The sequence below is a fragment of the Heliangelus exortis genome, chromosome 6 (assembly GCF_036169615.1).
Source record: "Heliangelus exortis chromosome 6, bHelExo1.hap1, whole genome shotgun sequence".
Classification (NCBI taxonomy): domain Eukaryota; kingdom Metazoa; phylum Chordata; class Aves; order Apodiformes; family Trochilidae; genus Heliangelus; species Heliangelus exortis.
In genome coordinates this window covers 2322768-2338160 of record NC_092427.1, presented here as the reverse complement: position 1 = coordinate 2338160, position 15393 = coordinate 2322768, and the positions used below count along the sequence as shown (strand labels likewise).

The 15393-nt window shown below is 39.8% G+C and overlaps 1 protein-coding gene across 12 annotated transcripts in view; it reads left to right on the top strand.

The window, feature by feature from the left end:
* The window catches only part of MBD5 (methyl-CpG binding domain protein 5), a 137269-nt gene that overhangs the window by 8866 nt on the left and 113010 nt on the right, over positions 1-15393 (top strand). The gene's annotated exons all lie outside the window — the stretch shown is intronic.

Genomic DNA, 15393 nt, shown 5'->3' with positions numbered 1-15393 from the left:
AAGGACTTCGTATTGTCACAAATAAACTCAGAACTTGAGAGAATGCAGCAGGAGGTAGAAATATTTTTATTTTTGTGCAAGCAGAGAGGCAACTTCCCTGAAGCTTCAAGGTGCTGCCTTTGGGTAAGTCTTCTGCTCTTCACTGTGGTGTTTGACATCAGGTGCATTTCTTTTAAGGGAAGCTGGTGTTTTGCTCTCTTTAAAAGAGAGGATTGTGACTGCAAGCTTCTGGAGAGGCCTTGTGGTCTGGGAGTAGGAAGGAAATGAGCAGCAAGATGTTAGGAAGTAGCAGACTTTGGGGAGAGGGGTTGGTGGTCAGGAGTGAAGCAGCACAGTGAGGGTGTGAGTGGCAAAGAGGGGGAGGAAAATGGATGGAGACAAAGCAAACATTGGGAGAAGAGCTGAAGGCTATTTGAAGACAAAAAAACCAAAAAAACCCCAACAAACCTGGTAGCCTTACCAAAGACACAAATGAAACCTCCTGGCTTGTATTTCCACACAGAGAATCAACTAGAAAGTGCTGCTTAGTCAGTCTTGACACACAGTAGAGTCTCAGGCTGATTTGAACAGGGAAAGAAAGAGGCATCCTTCTAGTGTCAGGCATATAAATAATGTCATGTTGTTGTCAGTGTTGCTGCCCAGACTTGGAAGAGCTTAAAGCTGTTAGAGTCCAGATCTCCAGGCCACCAAGCCCCACTGGTTCCAAATGATAACTGATATCAATAGGGAAGAAGTATTTAAATATCTTGGAGAACTTTGGCCTAGATGTTTAGGTTTCTATGAGTTAAGTCTCTAGGCAACTGCTAAATACATGATTGGAGCTCAGCTTTTTCTTTGTCCTACTTCAGTTCTGTCTTGTGGCTGCAAACTCCACATCTTGGTTGGAGGAAAGCATCAGGGAATTCTGCCAGACCCATGGCATAAACTGCTCTTTGACAAAGACTTCCATGCTTTAGTTTTCTTGAGGAAAACCATCCCATCATGGTGTTCTGGAAAGGGTGACTGAAATCCTCAGCATGCCTTCTCTGCCTCACCATTCCTTGGTTTTTACTTTGATGATGGCTCTTTCTTACTTGTCTCTTGAGTAAACAATTTTAATCCCCATGCAAGTCATTTTTGTTATTTATTTCTGAACCTCCCTGGTTTTTTATGCATCCTTTTGACATCAGATGACCAGAAGTAAACACAGTATTCCTAGTGAGGGGGGAAACTACTGATTTATATGGATTATTCTAATCCAACATCATGCAAGCGAAATCAAAAAATAGTTTGACTACCTAATGATTCAGAAATGCAGATGTGTTGCCAAAAATTTTAGCATTTGTTAGCTTTACACTTGAGCAAATGAATTCTGGTGGAGATTTAATTTTTTTTTTTTTAAACCCTTATCTTGAGAGTTTTAAGACTATGGATTTATTTCACAAAAACTGAAGCATGCATTTTACAGGAAATAAAAATATGATTTTTCAATTTGTACTTTCTCACATCTTTTCAGGTTAATATTTCTAGACTTACAGGTACTGAGACAAACATTTTTCCTTTCAGTTTAGCTAGAAAAGGTTCTTATTTAACAGGAGCTTTAATATAATTTAGCAATTTCTAGTTTATCTTGATAATGGGCTGAAGTACTGCTTGTGCCATAGGAAATAAACTCAGGATGCCTTAGTGAGGAAAGGAGTGGCTCTTCAATAATATCAGTTTCTGTGTATTTGGAGTTCTTCAGTATTTCAACAGAAATAGGAACCAAATTTTTTGAGGAACCTGAGCAGACATAGGAAGCAGATGTGTTGATTTTTACAAGACTTAAGCAGTCTGTATTTTAAGAATTATTGTCTAATCCCTTTGAATTCAATGGCTGACTAAATTATTTGATGTGCCTCTTCTGGACAGTGTTTTTCTGTGTATTTCTCAGTCCTAACTGGAGCCCTGACACTACTGGAGCATAGAATAATAGTAATAATGGGGGTTCTTTTTTTATTGACTTCTGGGAAAAATTTTTGGACCTTACACAGGGGGATTATTTTGCATAGTTCAATAAAGAATAGAAGAAGAAAGGTGTTAATTTAGGATAAACAGTAAAAGAGACTTCTTTATAATGAGATGAACTTGATTTCTAAATTTAATTTCCATTGGATAGCTTAATTCAAATTGCTGATATATTCTCTGTTAGCTTCTTAGCTTGGGTTTAAGAGAATATCTGCACTTAAAAGAAGTAAACTTAATTCCTTTTTTTCCTGTTCAAAAAAACCAGCAAAATCAATCAAACCCCAAACCTGCCCCAAAATATTTAAATATCTGTTTTTCTCTGAACTTCCAGCACTGTATAATTTTGTTGTAGAGAAATATTCTCATACAGTTCTGCCAAAAAGAAGAAAAAGGGATTTGTTCAATCAGCTGAAATAAAATTATCTGCAAAGTAGCAATGAGTTACTTATGCATTTTCCTCATGATTTGACATTTGATGAATAATATGTTAATAAGTAATTGCTTTATGTTAGACAACCAGATTTGAGAGGATGTGGTTTTTTATTTAGATTTTATATCATAATACACAGGTCAATTGACTGTTTGACTGCAGACAGATTGGGGGGAATCTAACAAAGCAAAAATGTCTTTTTTTGCATGAAATTCAAGTACATGCTCAGCAGCTGGATTAATCTGTGATCATCCTCTCTGCGAGATGTTTTTCTCACCATAAAACAATATTTTGAAATCAAACTTAATTGTTTTGGATAAAAGTGATCAAAACAATAAATCTGTGCAACATTACAATATGAAGTATTAAATAGGAAATAGATGGAGATGTTAAATGTTCAAGAATCGTGGCCTCATTTTCATTTCTAGCCAGGGAGCTTTACATTACTTTTACATGACTTATACCATGACTTTGACTTTTTACTTTTATTTTAAAGATGTGTTTTATTTTAATTTTATTTTAGTATTACATACGTTGATTGGGTGATACCATAACCACATTAAGTGTTAACAGCATGGTTTTAGTAAGAAAAATATAAAATAATGTCTGGACAAAACCTTGTGTGTTTCTGTAGAGAAGATAATGGCTCTCTCAGATCTGAATAGCACATGGCTGTGTGTGTTATGTATGTGGCTTTTTTTTTTTTTTTTTTTTTTTTTTTCTTCTGAGGCTCCTTCATTTGATGGTGTTATCTCACAGGCATTGCTTCCCTCTGAGCTGGATGGGACCTCTCAGAGCTGAGCTTATGGCTTGCAGTGGAGTGCAGCATATTTTTCTCTGTGCCATGGAGAAAGAAGTTTATGACTTGGGCTAAAAACTTTCCCAATTTCTAGAGAGAATTGTGTGTTTAGTGTCCAAAAACTTTTTCATAAGTACAGCTATGGAGTACCTAAGGCTATTCAATTCATCTTTTCAAGAGGAAGGGTTTTTTTTTTTCTTTTTCTTTCTTTTTTGATTAATTTTTTTGAGGAAGGAAGCTGTCAGAACTAACTTTATAGTTTTCCCTTTGTTGAATTGACACTTTATAAAATTTTATTTTAGCAGATTTGATACGAAAAGGAAGAAAACAATAAGACTACAAGTAGGGCACAGAAGAAAGTTGTAGGTTATTAATTCTTTTCAAGGAGAAAAGGAAGTAGTTCAGGGTGCTCACTGAGGTTCCTGTGTCAGCATTTGAGAAGCCTGGAAGAGATTATCTGCAGCCAACAGTAGGTAAGGAAGGACAGGATGTGAAGGGAACACTGAGCTTCCAGCATGAGGGAAATTGGAATATCAGCCTTTTTCAAAACTGCCTTTGCTTTAGATGCCTTCTTGCTCTGCAGCTCTTGAGCTATAGCATGAGAGGGAGTTTTAAGCACACAAGGTAAAAAAGAAATGCTGATGTCTCCAAACAGAGCTTTTAATAGCCCTTTTTTGTTGTTGTTTGTCTGAGTTAATGTATCATTAAAGAGAAATGATAGCAACACGGCGGATAAATTGCAGCAATTTAACACTTGACACACTTGTTTGGGTTTGGGGGGGGGGATTTCCCCCACATAGTGCTGTCCACATCCCTATACATTTTCCTGAGAGTTGGCTCCTCTTGAGGGCAGAGGCAGCATTAATAGAATTAGTGAAGGGTCATTTAGCCAAAGGGTTCATGCCTTAATCTGTCATCTCCCTTCTCTCTGGCAGGTGAGGTGGGTATTTAGGCTTGAGTACCCCTCCACCTGTGCCACTGGTGTTCTGCTCTCCACCCCACTGGAATTTCTCTGCCAGATTGGGTTTTTCTCCAGCAGTGAATTTGTCCATAGAACGTCAGCCTCCATTTTTTTTATTAGTAATATTATTTTTTTAAATATTAGCTGTTGTCCCAACCCTGTGTGCTGGTAATGCCTCTGGAACGTGCACAGGAGAAAGTGGGGTGTGGAGGTATGGAAAAGCAGAGCAGGTGGAGCCAGGCAGGCTGTGCTGGAGCTGTCATGTCTGGGATCAGTCATGTCCTTGCCAGTTGAGGCTTGTGTTAGACTTGTATGGATGGGGAGCATCAGCCTTCACTCAGATGCCTTTCTCCCAGCAAACTGCTTGGTATTTGAGGTGCATGGGATGGGCCTGGCTGGGTGCTTAGCTGCTTCTCAGCCTCATTGTCACAAAGGGTCAGTGTGTAATGGTGTTACAGAACATGGCTGTGCAGGGACTGACACCTGCAGGGACACGGATGGAGCCTGCAAAGCACAGAACCTCTGCTCTCTGTGTCCCAGATGTGTCTTTTAGCTGTATCTTGTGGTCACACTTGATTGTTGCTAACTTTCTGAAGGTGTCACTGCTTGGGGATTGTGACACTCTGTAGGGTTACATTTGTCCTCTTGCAGGAGTGGTTGCCAGCCTCCTTTTTCAGTTAAATTGATTTGATTATGTTCTTCCCTTCTGCCTTCTTCCAGCCAGTCCCAAACCTCAATCCCACCACTTTAGGGTGGGCTGCACCTGTTTGGGGCTGAACTGTTTTTCTGGCAGGTTCCAACCAGAGATTTTTGGAGGATTACAGACAGCTTTCCACTCCTGACTTCTAAGAGGCACTGGCTCCTCTCAAAGAGTAGGTGTTATGGCAGGCTGGAGAACTCTGTAGTTTCTGTAGCTGATGCAAGGCAGTTGAAACAAGATGAAATGATACAGATGTGAGTATTTGAGAACTTTATGTAAAAGAAAGAGTCAAACACAACTTTTCTGAGAGTCTGCTTCATGTCCTTTGTCTAGCCAGGGAAATGAGAAGCACTGCAGCAGCCTGAAGGCAGGTGGACATTATCCAAGCTGCAATAGTTTGGGAATCAAAGCTTATAATTTGGGAACTTGTCATTTTTTTCTCAGTCATGGAACAGCTCAATAAATATGTCACATTCAATATGCAGTTTCTGGAGCAGTTTACTGACAAATGATGACCAGAACAAGTGGCTGTTGAGTGACAGCTGGTTTTGGAGGGGATGGTCTTCTCTGGGTTAATTGTGTTCAGACCTGTTAGTGAAATACCACTTTTGAAAAGCACTTTCTGGTAACCCTGGGCTTGGTTGGCCATAGGAACTCTCTCCCAGTAACAAATACCCCAAGGTTGTGCTGGCAAAGTGTGCACCTTCACACAGCTGGGAAGCACTGCCACTGATTTCTTTCGGCCATGGAAGGCCTATACTTGCTCAGCATGATTTTTAGTGGAATATTCCAGTGCTGTTTCAGAAGATTTTGCCCTTTACACTTAGGTGGCTACTACCTGGTATGGTCATGCTTGACTTACAAGCCTAGCAGCTACAGGATGGTGTGCATTTCATACTTTAAGATAAAAACCTGCCATGGGAACACTGTTAAGCCAGTGTGAACTGTGTTGCTGTGCTCTGCACCACAGAAAGTGTATGTGTAATTGTTTGAATCTGAAGTTCTGCTCTACACAGGCACATTTCAGACAGGTCCAACTATCCAAATGTGAGACTGGTCCAGGGGAGCAAGGAATATTGCTTTAGGTTCCTATCTTTGACTTGCATGAAGCAGAAAACCCAGTGTGGTGGTAAGGAGAATGTGCTGTTCTCTAGCATAGCCTTATTTTTTATATAATTTTTTTTGTTTGTTTTATTTTATCTGCTGGTATTACAAATCTTTAGACCCTTCATTAATGGTTTGAGATGGGGGCAGTTTACCATTTTTCCTTCCAAAACTTAAAATTATGTTCTATTTAAACCACCCAAAGAAAAAACCAACCAACCAAAACAGAAGTCCAACCCACAAAGCACAAACTAACTGAAAAACATGGGAAAGTATTGAAGTATTCCAGTTTCTTGTGCACTGGTATGTTCAGAGCTGGAACAGTTCAGTAAAACAAAAATGGATGGAAAATTGTGCCCTTGGAGAAGTTCTACTAGGAGTCCAGAATAGTGACTTTTTTACTGAGGCTTCCACCAGATTTCTGTATTCTACAGCTTTTCTAGCACTGATAAAAGGACCCAGATCAATGTTATACTCTACCAATTTAGACCTTAGTTTCTGGTTTTGAGTAAATGATACCTTAAATTTTTGCTGTAGGGGCTTTGGTGGTGAAGGTACATTGCATAGTGAATTTATAAATTACCAATCTGAGCAGAACAAAAGGATTCTTTATCTCCTAACTGAAGAGTACTCTGATTCTTCCCCACCCCCAACAGAAGGAATAAATGAATGAAGAATTCAACTGAGCTAAGACACCATCAGAAGCAGAAAACTTGAAAAGCCACAACCAGGGAGGGAAGAAGAAAAGGAGGGTCATAAATGGCTTGTAACAAACACAGGTTGTTAATGCTGTTAATGATTGAACTGTTTATTGGGGATTACAAAGGGTTAGTAAACTACTCTGCTCAGGAATTTGACTGAATCTGACAGAAATGAGCAGGATACCACCCCAGGACTTGGAGCAGGAATCATTCTCCCTGCTGAAGTGAAGCTCCCAGGCCTGGCAAGGCTGCTGAGGGTGAGGAGCCCAAGTGAGGAAGGTTTGAGGGTCTTTTTTTCACTTAATTTAGTGACTGGACATACTCAGACTGCCTGGGACACTCCTCTGATGCCAATAACTATATAGCACTATTAAGTTACCACTGTGATAGAGTTACAAGGAGCATGGAGGTTTACAGAAATATGCAGTAATACTTGCTAGACCTGTAAATCTAGTTTGGGGGTTGGGTATTTTTGGTTTTTGTTTTCTAGGTTTTGTTGTTTTTTTTTTTTAATAAATGCAGACTTCCTAAAATCAACTGATAGTTACCTGTTTGTAATTGGCTCTTGCTTTGAGTCCTTCCTAGTTGCTACAGAGATGATAAGAAACTGTTACTAATACCTTTGCAATTAAGGTCATCAACTTGTTAGTTATAAATTCCCTCATAACTGTAACGTTTTAGTTGAAAAACTGGAAGTAACTTCCCCTGGTTTAACCCCATCTTAGTAAAGATTACAGCTGCAGCTCTGGCTGCTTCTCCTCCTTGTTTTTTAGGTTCACTGGCTCAGATTCTTGGGTTGTGTCCCCATGGGTGCTGACCCTTAAAAAGGGCTCAGAGGAGAACTGTAACTTCTGCATTTTGTTTTGTTATTCCAGCCTGAAATCATACCACTCCTGTCATAAACAAATAATACAGAATCTGACCATGAAGCCCATATTTAGAAATGGAGGAGGAACCCTTCAAACTCCCTGTAGTAGAGATGGGAAAAGGGGAAATATCCATACTTCTCATTTCCTCACAGAAGAGGCTCTTCAGTTTCTAGATGTGGTTTTGGTGTATGCTTAGCCTGGATCTGTGTTGGTGTTTTGAGTAAGCAAATAGATTTCTGACATTTCTCCCAAAGCCATCAGCTCATTTTTAAGCTTAATAGTTTTGGGACAGGTGATTCTCAATGGGGTGGGTGTAGAATTGACATCTGGAGTTCAGCTGCTTCATAAAGATCCTGCAAAATGGTGAAAAGGTTTAATAAAGCAGTGCTGGCTTTCAGGATCAGAGGATGAGGGGAATAATGAGCAGGGAACATCCTGGCCACTTGTAGGAATACTTGAAGGTATCAAATTACACACACCCTGCATTTGTGCAAAAATTGTTAATCCCAAGCACGTGTTTGTACATGCCTTGGTTACCTGTTGGTGATAAGAAATCTGGGGCAAAGCATGTCTGTGAGTAGAAACTATTGGCATATTCTAACTGGGAATCCAAGCACAAAGGATGGATCAAGTTATCACCATGCAATTAATTAGCAAAATTCCTCGCCTGCCAATCAACCTACTACTCTGAGCTCCACTTTTGGCTGGAAGTTTATGCATTCTGGGGCTAAACTAAGTATTGTAACTCAAGTGAAGTAACTTAGCTGTTCAGTGTTGCAGTAATTTGAGCTGACTCTTGCTGTGAAGGTGAGGAATTGCTTGCCAAGGAAGCTTCTGATGCTGGAAAGTTGTTCCTGCAGCAAACTCTGATGGTATTTGGTATTCATGCTTTCTGCTCTTGGCATCTTCTAGGGCTGCTTTACTTCTTCCTAATGCAACATGCACTATAATAAATGCAGAAGGATAATGATAGAGTGATGAATCCATCAGTTAAGGGTAAGCATAGCTTGGTTTGGGTTTTTCTCTCACAACTTGTCCCAAAAATTGATGTAAAATATTGCATTAAACCCTAGTGTTGGGAAAGCAGAGCTTGAGGTACCACTTTGCTGTTTAGATTTGGCTTCATCTGGGCACAGGATTTTGGGGAGATAATGCTTATCCTCTCACTTCCCCCAGAAAAGACATCATCTTGTAAAAACTTTTGAATTTTTGCAATTGTTGCTGGATACTGGGAAGAATGGGAAGTGGATGTGGCTGAATTTTCTCTAGCAGCTCAAGGTTTCCTTGAGGAATATTTCATGGGACAGTTGTGTTCTGCAAAAGTCATAGTATCCATACTTATAACTAATTTGTGCTTTCTCTAAAGTGTCCTGCACTAGAGTCTGCTTTGTTAGCAGTAAGGTTGGAATGAAACCTCCCTTGATAAACTTGGGTTTAGCAGTTGCTTGATGAGCAGCTAGGTTAGGAGGTACTTCTAGGTTCTAGCTACTGGGTTCTTGGGACTTCTCCCCACAGCTGCTGTGCATTCCTGGCCATCCTGAGCCTGGTCCAGAGGACAGCCAGAACTTTTGGAATGGCACCACTCAGTGGGGTGCAGGGAAGATGGATCTAGAAGAATGGGCTGTGCACATGTGTCCAGGGTAGCAGACCCCAGGGTCACCCAAACACCTCCTGGGCTTCCATGATCCAATTGGAGAGTGTCTCTTGTGTCACTCATGGAGGAGCTGAGGGATAGTACCACGTTTTCTTATTTTATGTTATTTTCTGTGTGGATATTTACAGACAGATGATTACTCATCTGCCTTTTTTTTTTTTTTTTTATCTGCAGAGCGCAGGAAGTTTTTCTGGAATGAAAGTAGGTTGTCTCAATTTGGAATTTTGCCTTTAAAAAAAAAAAAAATCCCTTTTTTACTGCAAAAGAGATACTAGGGGGAAGTTTTCTGAAACCAGGATGTGTGTACATTCTTTAATGTTTGTCAGGACACAAGTCACCATGGGAGACAGCAGCTACATGTTTCATGCCTGGGATCATCCCTGGGGATGGGAGAGAAGAAAATTTGCCAGTTACTGTCTGCTTTTGTTAGTGCTATTACCAGTTCATGGAGAGCAGAGCCTTGGAAGGAAGCAGGAGCTCTGACAGCAGCCTTGAGGAGACAGCTCCACTTTCACCAGGTGCTCAGGGGACCCTGGCAGAAGTCTGCTAGGTTGGAAATGTGTTGCTGTCCTTCATCTGCCAGAAGTCCTCCTCTGCTGGGCTTTTCATTTTTGGAGTCATCATCCAGTCCTGGGAGAAAAGACAGCACCAGGTATTCAGCTGTGGGCCTCAGAGGTGTGACTGCAGCATTTTTAGGCACCCTGGAACCAGCTTGGGTACAAAAAGCAGTAAACCAGCAGCAGGACAAGCTTCAGCATGCTCTCTCTTGCTTTTGCTGCTGCCTTTTTCCTTGTTGTTTGTACCCAAGCTAGTGAGATGAAAACTAGGTCATGTCTGTCTGTCTGTTCTGCAGCTACACCCTTGGGCTGGCAGTGTAGGAACACCTGAAGTCTGATTTCCTCTCCCCAGCAAGTCCTCCCTCTCCTTCCCCACCCCACCCCAAAGAAGGGAGAGTAAATATGAATCCAGAGTGTTAGATCAGAGGAAAAGCCTTTGTCTGATAACACCAGGGATTTATTGCTGTGATTCTTCCAGAGTTTAGCAAGTAAAAGGAATCCTGCTTTCCTGGTTGTAGGAAACTGGAAAATTAGCATGACAGCATATGGTCATAAAATACTTCATTAAAAGGTGTCAATTATGCCATTTTCTTAGCACAGCTAAATTTGACTGAAAGCCTGAACTGGTTTTATATGGTCAGGGTAGTTATATCCCTGCATGGACTTCCCTAAAGATTCTGTAGGTGCAAGTCCCAAGCCTGAGAATGCATTTCTCATGTATAATCCACAGAAATATGAGGCTGTGGTAATTATGTTCTAAACAGAAAAAACATTCCTGGGCATAAATAATTAAGTTTTACATAAGTCCACTCATATTCACAGTGGCAAATATCCAGACATCCTTCTTTTTGCCTACTTCCTTTCCCATCCTCCAATCTGCACTTTTTTTTTTTTTCCCCTTAAAGAAAATAAACTTTCCCTTCCAGATCCAAATGCTGTGAATCTTAAAATAAGCAAATAGGAAGGGAAGACCTTCAGGTGAAAATCATAACCTGAGCCCTGACTCTGTCCTGTTTGGGGCATTCATTCCTTGTTTGTATCTCCAGTTTAAAGTGAACATATTTGATTTTTTTCTCTGCTGAAAAAAATGGACAGAGGAAATGTCTGAGCTGAGGTGGTTTGTACCTCTGTAGTGGTTTTTGTGTGCAGTTCAGTAAAGCTGTAGGATATTTTTTTAACAGACAGGAATTTTTAAAATGTGTAAGTCTTGCAGGAATGCAGAGTTCATCTTGTCATAATTTTCCACCTTACCACAACCCAAACAGTTTCGTTATAGGCAATGCAAACCAGGTTGGTTGCTGTGAATTTTGTACACTAATATTTGTATTTAGGATTTTTTCATGATGTGTACTAATACTGCATTATAAAATAACAATGATTAAGGCTTTATTTAATTTTTTTCCTTCAGTTGTTTGCTTTTCAACGCTTGTTATGGATCAGCGTGGCAAAGATTTGATTATTTTGCATTTCATCAGGAAAAAGGCTGCTTAGAAAAAAAACAGGGTTTCTGCTGTGGAAGAAGAGGAGCTTATACAAATGTAGTAAATAAATAAATAAGTCTAGAAAAATGTATGCAAGTACAATACTGCAGGAAACATGAGACAGCATAAAAACAGCCATCGTTGCAGGAATACTTGATCAAGTCTGCTTCTTCCCTGAGCAGGAAAATTCAGATTAACAATTGTGACAGTTGTCAGCTTCTAACTATGATCAGTTTTACAAGCTCCATTACAATTTATTTTCTTTGGAGCTCGTAATTTCAGATAAATATCACAAAAATGCAATTCTGAGCTGAAAAGACAAAGGCAATTAGGTTCTACGTTAATTTGTTTACCAGTGTCACATGGAATAAATCAGCTGTACATTTTCATAAATGATCTGAATGTGCCAGGAAGGAATAATTGTGCAGGAGATTGGAATGGGGGAATCTGAATTCTTTTCTGAAGTCACATGTTTAATTAAACCTTATGTAAAGGATACTTCCTATGACCAAAATCATACGAAACACTGCTAAATTTCAACTGCATATTGGCCAAATGATATTGGGGTGCCAGGGCTGCTTTTTACATACAAAATTAAAAAAAACCAAAAAATGAGGGAAGCAGAGGTGAGTGAGTAGCAGCTTTGTGAGCAAAAGCTCAAGCCTAGCACCTGCTTATTCTCAGTTTTCAGACAGTGAAACTTCTTGTGAGCTTAAACCCCATCATGAAAGGGTATGTATTAGCTTGGAAAGATCAATTTTGAACTTTTGGTTTTAAAGATAACCTTTAAAATGTGAGCCAATGCAATGTAGTTTCCAGGAACACAAGCAGAATCATTGCTTCTGCTTCAAACCTCACTGAAAAGCAACAGCAGAAAAAAAATTGTAAGTTTTGGGTTGGTTTTTTGTTGTTTTTTTTTTTTTTTCCTACTTCAGGGCACCGCAGACAGCATGAAAATTAAGACAAACATCTCAATTTCATACTGTTTGGAAAATCTATAAAAAGGAACAGCAGCTTCACTTCCTCAGCAACTCATGCCTGATCTTTTCTAGATATGATGCTTTTTGGTAGTGCTTTTAAGATAGGTGGTAAAAACTATAGAATATGCTGAGTTGGAAGGGACCCATGAGAATCAAAACCAACCTCACTCAGGGCAACCCAAAAAGTGAAACCATGCACATGAGGGCATTATCCAAAGGCTTTTTGAACACCATCACTTGAGGCCATAGCCTGGGGAGCTTCCTGCAGTGCTTGGCTGAACAGGTAAGGTCTTTACCATAGTGCTTTGCTTCTAAGTAGGTCTTAGATTCAAGTCTTTTGGGTGTTTTCTGCTGTATCTTTGGCTGAAATGAGAAGCAACTTCCATGGTTTTCATAATTTATAACTGGTTTCTCTGTGCTACCTGAAAAAATACAGATAAAGGTTTGTCCCTGGTGTTAGCAGTGAGAGCCCAACATGCTCTCTTTTTTCGTTTCCTTTTTTTAAAAAAAAAAATTTTATTTTTAAACACAAGTACAAGATAGCAACAGTGATTAAAGTCTGTTTTATGGATTTTCTTCCAGTTCCATCCTGATATGCTTAGGTGGTTATCCTTTGCTGCAATTATTATTTTGTTTTATGATACCTTCAGAGTGCCTAATTTGTTTTTTATCTTTTGTAGGTTGGTGGTGTGGGTTTTTTAATGATTTCAAAGCTGCCTCTCTTGCTGCATCCTCATAGTGACTTAAAAGGCAAAGAAAAAAAATGTAATTTGACAAGTGGCAACTGGGAGGGATTAAATAACTTGCTCAAGTCAGTGTCAAAGTTGGGATTAGAAATCTGTTCCTGCTGTAGTCTCTGCACTCTAGATTATGTTGTTTCTGTCCTGAATTATTGTCTAATAAGACATTTTAGAAGGTACTGTGGTGTGTGCTCTTGCAGTTATTTATATCTAATTTAATCTTTGAAGAGCAGTATTTATCATCCATGTCTCGCCAGTGTACAATCATCCTTTATCCTTCAGCAATTAAACTTTGGGTTTTTTGGGTTGGTTGGGTTTTTTTTGGTGTATATCTGTAACAAATGCTTGTAAAGTTACCTATTCACAAAGATATTTAGGAAGTTGCCATAAAGCTGTTTGCACTTTGGGCTCAGTTACACGAATGGTGTCTGCAGGCAAGGAGAAAAACAAAAAGAAAGGGGGACAAACATTCTCAGCTCTCAGAAAACTTCTTTGAGATCCCAATACTGATCTGGGCAGGGAGTCTGAGCAGGCTACTCACTTTGTAAGGTGTTAGTTAGCATTGAGTAGTCCAGAACTAGGAGCTAAAGTGGCAAGGATAGGTGTGTGGCTTGGCTAAGCATTTCCAACTTGATTTGCAGTAGCAAACCCCTCTCTGTGTCATGGGTGTACAGGGGATTTATGTGATTTTTGTGGGCTGATGTCAGCAGAAGAAAGTAAGAGGAACTTGTAGATCAATTTATAGGGAATTTTCAAATGGATTTGTTTTGTGGGATTGTCCATTGATGGATGAAATGGTTAATTTAGCATGTGGAAGCTACCCTGTCAGAGCAGGACAAGTGTGATGTGGTCTGATGAAGGTGAGGGTCAATTTTTGTTGCCATTCTTCAAGTAGAGCCATGGAACTGAACTGAACACAATTTAAATGGAGATGTTAGGCAGGTGCATGGACAGCAATTCTGTTCATCACTCCATTTGTGAGAGGAATTAGCAGCAAAAAACCATAAAGCTGAATTTTGATGCTCTTCGTCATTTTTGTGCTACAAGTAGAGAAAGGAAAGACAATTCAGGAGGCTTTTTTCTAATTAATAGAATTAGAATCTCAAAAAAAGGCTTCCAAAGCAGTCATGTTTTGAATGATTATCACTGTGCTGTCCAAATAATATCAGATATCAAACATATTTTGAAAAAGATTACTAAGATTATTCAGCATCTTTGGAATGTAATGCCTTAATGAATGCTACTCTTTTGGTGCTCAGGATACTGAATTAGACTTCTGTTGTATTTTTATTTAAAATATTAGGTTGCACTGAGTAGAAGTCAGCTTGTACACCAACAAGTACAACTCAGTTAAAAAGACAAAAATAGGAAAGCAGCAGCCTCAAGATGGAGGTTGGTCAACTCAGATTCTCAAAAAAGAAAATCCAACTTAAATGCATTTTGTTTTACTTTCTCAGGGGATAGAGAATTGGTAATTTTTGAGTGGACTTTGGGTTTGTAGGGAGAGTTGAATGGTATGAGAGATGAAAAACTTCAATCTCCACTGGTTTGTCTGCCTGCCTTGAGAGCAGCAGTAATTGTTACCTTAAGGTGGATAAGAAAGCACATCTGTTCTTTGAAAAGAAAAAGTTTTCTTCAAGTCCTAAGAGGCAACTCATCTTTTACAAGTATCTCAGTATTTGGGGTTTCTCTCCTGGACAGGTGAGCATTATGCATGCTTATCCTGGCATGAGAATAACTTTTTCAAGAAGTCATCTGAAGGAGCAGTGGCTGCACCTCACTGGGGTGCCAGGGTCCTTGTCACAGCTCCAGGATGCTCCTGATGGAGCCTTTGGAGAGAGGGAGAAAATTTTTTTTCTCTTGGATTCTTCCTGAAAGCCCCTGCTGTGTGGTCTGCGGTGATGGAGGGAGGGGTTTCTTGGGCTGATGGAGGAGCAGAGAGGGCAGCATGCAAGAGGAATGATGCCTGATGCTGCATGAGGCTCAGAAAGGTCACAATGTGAATTCCTTTTAATGCTTTTTCTCCATATTAGAATCATAGAATCATTTTGGTTGGAAAAGGACTTAAAGTTCATCGAGTCCACCACTAAACACAACACTGCCAAGTCCACCAGGAAACCGTGTTCCCCAGCACCACATCTCCACACCTCTGAAATCCCTCCAGGGATGGCAACTCCACCACTGCCCTGGGCCAGGCCCTAACAAACCTTTCAGTGAAGAAAATTTTTCCTCCTTTCCAATTTAAACCTCCCCTGGCATTGCTGCAACCCACAAGCTCAACTGGATCTTCCAGAAAGAAGAGCTTTCCTGTAAGCTTTCAGCACATCCTTAACACCATCAGGGGCCTGTGGCCACTTTTCTAGTGTTTGTGTGGCTAATTGAAAAAAAAAAAAGTGTGTTTGGAGCAGTCTGGCCAAACAAAATTAGTGTG